Source organism: Carlito syrichta, unplaced genomic scaffold (genome assembly GCF_000164805.1).
Source record: "Carlito syrichta isolate Samal-C Ts95f unplaced genomic scaffold, Tarsius_syrichta-2.0.1 Scaffold306836, whole genome shotgun sequence".
NCBI lineage: Eukaryota > Metazoa > Chordata > Mammalia > Primates > Tarsiidae > Carlito > Carlito syrichta.
The window spans coordinates 119,654-126,835 of record NW_007250932.1 but is presented as its reverse complement, the minus strand read 5'-3'; the positions used below and the strand labels follow the sequence as shown (position 1 = coordinate 126,835).

At 45.1% G+C, this 7,182-nt stretch overlaps 1 pseudogene; it reads right to left on the bottom strand.

The window, feature by feature from the left end:
• Nucleotides 1–3,977: 3,977 nt before the first annotated feature.
• On the bottom strand, nt 3,978–5,356 carry LOC103265770 (annotated as a pseudogene).
• Nucleotides 5,357–7,182: the final 1,826 nt, after the last annotated feature.

Below are 7,182 nucleotides of genomic sequence, written 5' to 3'. Positions count from 1 at the left end.
TAGGTCGGGGTGCAGTGGCATGATTACAGCCACTGCAGCCTCGACCCCCTGGGCTCAGGCATCCTTCCACATCAGCCTTCCAAGTAGCTGGGAAAACAGGTGTGCGCTACCACCCCTAGTTAATTTTCTGATTTTTCTGTAGTGACAAGGCGTTGCTATGTTGCCCAGGCTGGTCTCAAACTCCTGGGCTCAAGCAATCCTCTTGCCTCAGTCTCCCAAAGTGCTGGGATTACAAGTGTGAGCCACCAGGCTCTACCTATTTTCAGTAGTTATTGATTTGCTTAAGAACTAAATACAAAATTTAAATTAGGCTTTAACTCTTTCCCTTGGAAGAATGTAGGCATTTATAGCAGTATCATTTAAAATTTTATTTTAGAGATTTGACAATATTTTTAGAATGGTGGCTTTATCATTGCGGCTTTTCCTAGTCCGTGGTATTTGGGAAAAGTATCAGGTTTACAATGGTGATAAAAATGGGACAAATGCCCTTAAATGACTTAAAAGCCATCTGATAATCAGCATAAACCTGTATTAAAATAAGAAAATTTCTTTTTCTGTTCTCAAAAGCAAAAGAGCTCCACCTGGTGTTGAACAAAACAACTGATAAAGTTTTTATTTGATGACTTAGTTTGTCCATTTTCTAGGAATTATAATTTATAAAATGCCTTTCGGGGTATTATATGGAATTAGTTCTTTTATGAAACAATGAATGCATTTCTGATTTAAAAAGGCCTTTTAAAAGAAAATTTTAAAGATGTAGGATACAATTCAGGATTAGGTATGCAAATGTTTGTTATGCAGGTACCCTTGTTGATGAGGTGTGCCACCCCTCCCCCGCGCCGGCAGCTTCTCACTACGTCCAATCCCACCTTCTCTCCTCCTCTGGCAGTTTCCCACTATTGCCAATCCTTTTCTTATAGTATTATGATAATTGTTCAAGGTTCACTTATGAGTGAGAACATGTGGTACTCAGTTTTCTGTTTCTATGGTAGATCACTGAGTATGATAGATTCTAAATCTATCCAAGTTGCTGTGAAGCACATATGTTTGTCCTTTTTTATGGCTGCATAATATTCCATTGTGTATAGGTACCACATTTTTTTTATCCAGTCCAGTTTCGATGGGCAGCACGGTTGGTTCCGTGTTTTTGCTATTGTGAACAGAGCTGCAACAAACATCCGTGTGCAGGTATCTTTTTTGTAGAATGATTTGAGTTCCTCCGGGTATATTCCCAATAGGGGAATTGCTGGATCATATGGAAGGTTAATTTCTAGTTCTCTCAGAAATCACCGCACTATCTTCCAAAGAGGTTGCACTAGTCTGCATTCTCACCAGCAGTGTAGAAGCATTCCTTTTTCTCTGCATCCTCGCTGCATCTGTTGTTGTTTGTTTTCTTAATGATGGCCATTCTTACTGGGGTCAGGTGATATCTCAGTGTGGTTTTGATTTGCATTTCTCCCAGGATGAGTGAGGCTGAGCACTTTTTCATGTGTCTGTTGGCTGTCCGTATATCTTCTTCTGAGAAGTGTCTATTCATGTCTTTTGCTCACTTTTTTTTTTTTTTTTTGATTTGGAGTCTCACTCCGTCACCCAGGCTGGTGTGCCATGGCACACTCACAACCACCCTAGTGCCGACCTGCTGGGCTCCAGTGATCCTTCTGCCTCAGCCTTCCAAGTAGCTGGAACTACAGGGGCACGCCACTGTGCCTGCCCAATTTTTGATTTATTGTGGAGCTGAGGTCTCGCCAAGTTGCCTGGGCTGGTCTCGAACCCCTGGGCTCAGGCAATCCACTCGCCTCGGCCTCCTCAAGTGCTGGGATTACAGGCCAAGTTACCGAGCCCAACCTTGCCCAGTTTTTAATGAGGCTGTTTGTTTTTTTCCTTCTGGCACAGTGAACAGGCCTTTTCTTCAACGTAGTAAAGGGTTTTAGAAACACTTCTCTCTCACGCCTCCTCATCCTATCTCTGAGGTCGTGGAAGCCCCTGGAAGACTCAGGGCCCAGTGGCTGTGCCTTGACATCCATCCCTCCCTGGATTTTCCCCAGCCACACCTCCCCTTGCTTGCTCTTACCCATGGCTGAGGCTGACCTTCAGGGAGGCAGGTGGGGCTCCCGTAAGCCAGAGGGCTTCCCCACAGCCTCGACCATGCTTCGGCCACACAGCAGTGTGGATACATCTCACCAACCTTCTCTCCCTCTCTCCTAGTCTGGGTTAGATTTGCTTTAGTCTGGCAGCTGTCCCGGTCTTGCTGACCCCCTTTCTATTTCTTTTCACACAGGCGTCTCTCTCCAGTAAAATCCTTGCACATCGAATCCTGTCTTTGTATCTGTTTCTCTGAGATCCTGGACTAACCAGTTTTCCTTCTGGAGGTTTTATGAAAAATGAGACGGTGGAGACATAGGTCTTACTTCCTAATATCTGGGTGGTCCGATATCCGGTTCTTATGCATCACTTAGATTTTGATGTCTTAAATGTAGGTCCAAGTCTCTTCTAGCTACACCCATGGGAGCATTGGTGTGGAAAGCACACGTGTCCTGTGGGGCCAGTTGGCTCTCTGATCCCTGGTGGCCACGGGCTGGAGCCCTAACTTAGCCAGTCCTGTTATTGTTCGCACCAGTCAGTCATGGGACAGGCGGGCAAGAGTGATGATAAATCCATGCAAATCCAACATCCCTTCCAGAAAAAGACCTTCGTACATTTCTTCTACTTATGAAGGGAGCGGCTTTAGTATCACCTTTGCACTCCTGTGACACATTATGTTGAATGCAGTACTTCCATAGTACATGAGGGTGATTCAAGTGCACATTCAGATTTGCATGACATTGAAATGGGATGTACATTCTTGGAACACACTAGAGGGTCCTTGGTTCTGAGGAGTGAAAGACACTTCATTCCTCATGGGAAGGTCATGAACTCCAGTAACTGACAGCTCCGGGGGCTGCCCTGGGCTCTCGGGTTCAGCCCTGTTCCTGGTTTGCTTCCGTCTCACTGATACAGTCAGAGGGAACAACTCTAGGAAAATACAACTTAGTGTTTCCTCGTAGTGGGATGGAGTGGAGAGAACTGCCGCCTGGGCCTGGGAGGTGGCACACCTGCGTTTGAGTCTTGGTTTCACTTACCTGGGGCAAGCCAGGTGCCGCTTTCAGCCTCCCGTTCCCTATCTCCGAGGCGGGGCCACAAACCTCGACCCTTCACTCAGTCATAAGGTTTAACTACCACAGCCCACTTGAGAGAGCCCAAACTAAAAGAGCATTGCCTATTAATGTCACGTCATTGTTGAATTGTATTTTGAATACAATTATCTGCTAAAAATGTAAATATGTGTGCTAGTCTTTACTAGGAGTTTCCCCTTTTTTTTCGAGTTGGGGGGGTCTTACTCTGTTGCCCAGGTAGGAGTGCAGTGGCACAATCACAGCTCACTGCAGCTTCAGCCTCCTGGGCTCAGGTGATTCTTCCATCTCAGTCTTCCGAATAGCTGGGACTACAGGCATGCACCATCACACCTGGCTAATTTTATAATTTTTTTGTAGAGCTGAGGTCTTGCTATGTTGCCCAGGCTTGTCTTGAACTCCTGGGCTCAAGCAATCCCACCTTGGCCTCCCAAAGTGCCAGGATTACAAGTGTGAGCCACTAAGCCCTACTGAAATTTGAATTTTATAGTACATGCTAACGTATTTCTTTTTTTCCCCCTCATTAAACTTTGTTTTAATGAGTCTCAAAATTCTGTGACAGACTTTTGATCAAGTTGTTTCATTAAAAAATATTGATTTCAAAACGCTGTAACTTAAAACTGCCACACACATAAAAACCAAAATGGTCCACAAAACATTCTCCTTTCCTTCGGAAAGTTTTACAATGCACCGTTATCATTAACCAATCTTTTACTATTAAGCTTAATGGTCAATTGAAATAAACAGTTCTGAGACTGTTCTTCCACCGCTGATTAAGACCGGGGTGGCAGGTATTAGGGCTAATATTCATTTAGCCTCCTGAACTTTCTGGGCAGACTCGGTGACCTTGCCAGCTCCGGCAGCCTTCTTGTCCACTACTTTGATGACACCCACAGCAACCATCTGCCTCATATCACGGACTGCAAAATGACCCAGAAGGCGATAGTCAGAGAAGCTCTCCACACACATGGGCTTGTCAGGAACCATATCAACCATGAGAGCATCACCAGACTTCAAGAATTTAGGACCATCTTCCAGCTTCTTACCAGAACGGCGATCCATCTTTTCCTTCAGCTCAGCAAACTTGCAGCAACGTGAGCCACATGACATTCCAGCACAGGGGCAGAGCCAGCACTGATTTGGCCTGGATGGATCAGGATAATCACCTGAGCTGTGATAATTACCCAGCTGCTTCCCATAGGATCATTTTTACTGTCACCAGCAATGTTGCCACGTTGGGCATCTTTGACAGATACATTCTCGACATTGAAGCCCGCGTGGTTCCCAGGAAGAGCTTCACTCAAAGCGTCATGGTGCATTTCAACAGACTTGACTTTAGTTGTAACGTTGACAGGAGCAAAGATGACCACCATGCCAGGTTTGGGAACACCTAGTGTCTGCTCGGCCCACAGGGACAGTACCAATACCCCTCTCTTGTAGACATCCTGGAGTGGCAGATGTAGGGGCTTGTCAGCTGGACGAGCTGGTAGCAGAATGCAGTCTCATGCTTCAAGCTGCATGATTCCCTTGGCATCACCATCTCTACGGGTGACTTTCCACCCCTTGAACGAAGGCATGTTAGCACTTGGCTCCAGCACGTTGTCACCATTCCAACCAGAAACTGGCACAAATGCTACTGTGTCGGGGTTGTAGCCAATTTTCTTAATGTAAGAGCTGACTTCCTTAACCATTTCTTCGTATCGCTTCTGGCTGCAGGGCGGCTCAGTGAAATCCATTCTGTTAACCAACAATTAGTTGTTTCACACCCAGTGTGTAAGCCAGGAGGCCATGCTCACAGGTCTGCCCGTTCTTGGAGAGACCAGCTTCAAATTCACCAGCGCCAACAGCAATAATCAGAACAGCACAGTCAGCCTGAGATGTGCCTGCCATCATGTTTTTGATGAAGTCTCTGTGTCCTGAGGCATCGGTGATAGTGACATAGTACTCGCTGGTCTCAAATTTCCAAAGGGAGATAGCAATGGTGATACCACGTTCCCGCTCAGCCTTCAGTTTGTCCAGGACCCAGGCATGCTTGAAGGAGCCCTTTCCCATCTCCTTCTCAAATTTCTCCATGGTTCTTTTGTCGACGCCGCCACATTTGTAGATCAGGGGCCAGCAGGGGTGGACTTGCCTGAACTGACATGTCCAATGACGGCGATGTCGATGTGCGTTTTTTCCTTTCCCATTTTGGCCTTTGGGGTGGTTTTAACCACACCTGTGCTCAGGAGGCAAACTCGTTGTAAAAAAGCACATATTTCTGAAGTAAAAAAATTTTGAAGCAACTATTTAAATAAACAAATACGATTAAAAATAGGCCTTTTTGGGCTTTGATTCTTTTATGTAAACTATATTGATTATTTACTAATAAAAAGATTTTGTAATTTAACTGCCCTTTGATAGGTTAAAAATGGAAACAAAAATAAGTATAACACCAAATTGAGTGAAAGATCTGGAAGACAGAGAAGTCATTCTCTCTCTTCAATTTTTGGGTCAGTGGAAAAGAAGAGACATTTTTACTGCACTTGACAATTAAGAGACAGAATGAAAAAGAGGAGACATCTTTGTTTATCTGTAAACCTAAGCAATGAATAATACTTTTGCTTTAATACTTATTTATTTATTTAATTTTTTTGAGTTGGAGTCTCACTCCTTTGCCCAGGCTGGAGTGCAGCGGCATGCATGCTCGGAGCCACCCTAGTGTCGACCTGCTGGGCTCCGGCGATCCTTCCGCCTCAGGCCTTCCGAGTAGCTGGAACTACAGACCCACGCTACCATGCCCGACTATTTTTTATTTTATTGAAGAAACGAGGTCTTGCCAAGTTGCCCGGGCTGGTCTCGAACCCGCTGGCTCAGGCAATCCACTCGTCTCGGTCTCCCAAAGTGCCGGGATGACAGGCTGAGCCACCGAGCCCGGCCTAAAACATTTTTATTAAAAAAAGTTTTTGATAGGTTTTATGAAAGTAAATTAGTAATGCCACCTACCTCCACAAATTGTTTTTGTAGCTGAGAATGTTATTGCATAATAAAATATTGAGCATCAATTATTAATTTATAATTAAAACACAAAATAATGATACCTTTTAATTTTGTTATTCATGCTTTATGCAACCACAATTGTGATAAGTATAACAATATTATAATGAAGTAGTTTAATTAGCCATTCTTATTCTGGTTAACTTGAGAAAAAAAAGAAAAAGAAAAGAATAAGATACAGCCATCTCACACGATTCCAAGGAAAAGTTCAGTGTCAAGGCCATGGGAACTGCAGGAGCAGGCAGCTCTGGGGAATCCAGGGAGCAACTTTCCAGCCTGCTTTTGCTCTGCCCAAGATTTCTTAATGTCTACGGCCAGGCATGGTGGCTCACACCTGTAACCCCAGCACTTTGGGAGGCCTAGGTGGGAGGACTGTTTGGGCCCAGGAGTTCAAGACCAGCCCGGGCAACATAGTGAGACCTTGTCTCTACAATAAATCAAAAAAATTAGCTGGATGTGGTGGTATGCGCTTATAGTCCCAGCTACTTGGGAGGCTGACCTGGGAGAATTGTCTGAGCTCAGAAGCTTGAGGCTGTAGTCAGCCATGATCGTGCCACTGCACCCAGCTAGGTGACACAGAGAGACCCTGACTAAAAAAAAAAAAAAAATGATTTAACAAAATGAAATAAAGTCTGGCTGAGGCTGTGCTCTGTGCCTACCCCTTTGTCCTGAGAAAGTAAAATATATACCATGTGATGCCAACTCTTGCAGTGGAAGAGGGTGGCCCCTGAAAGAAGGCGAGGGGTGCTGGGATGGAAAAAGTAACACACACTCACGACCAGATGTGCTCAGCTCCAGGGGTTCCCAGTGACTTTTTCTTGTTGGTGACAGTGATCATCATTTTCCTTAGTTCCTGAGATGGTCTGCAGTAACCTAAGTCATACCAAGCTCCAGTGTCCACCCACACGTGTCTTGGCGTTGTTTCTTCTCTCCAAGCGGTGCCACAGTCTAGAGACCAGGTGCTGGCATCCTGGTCCCT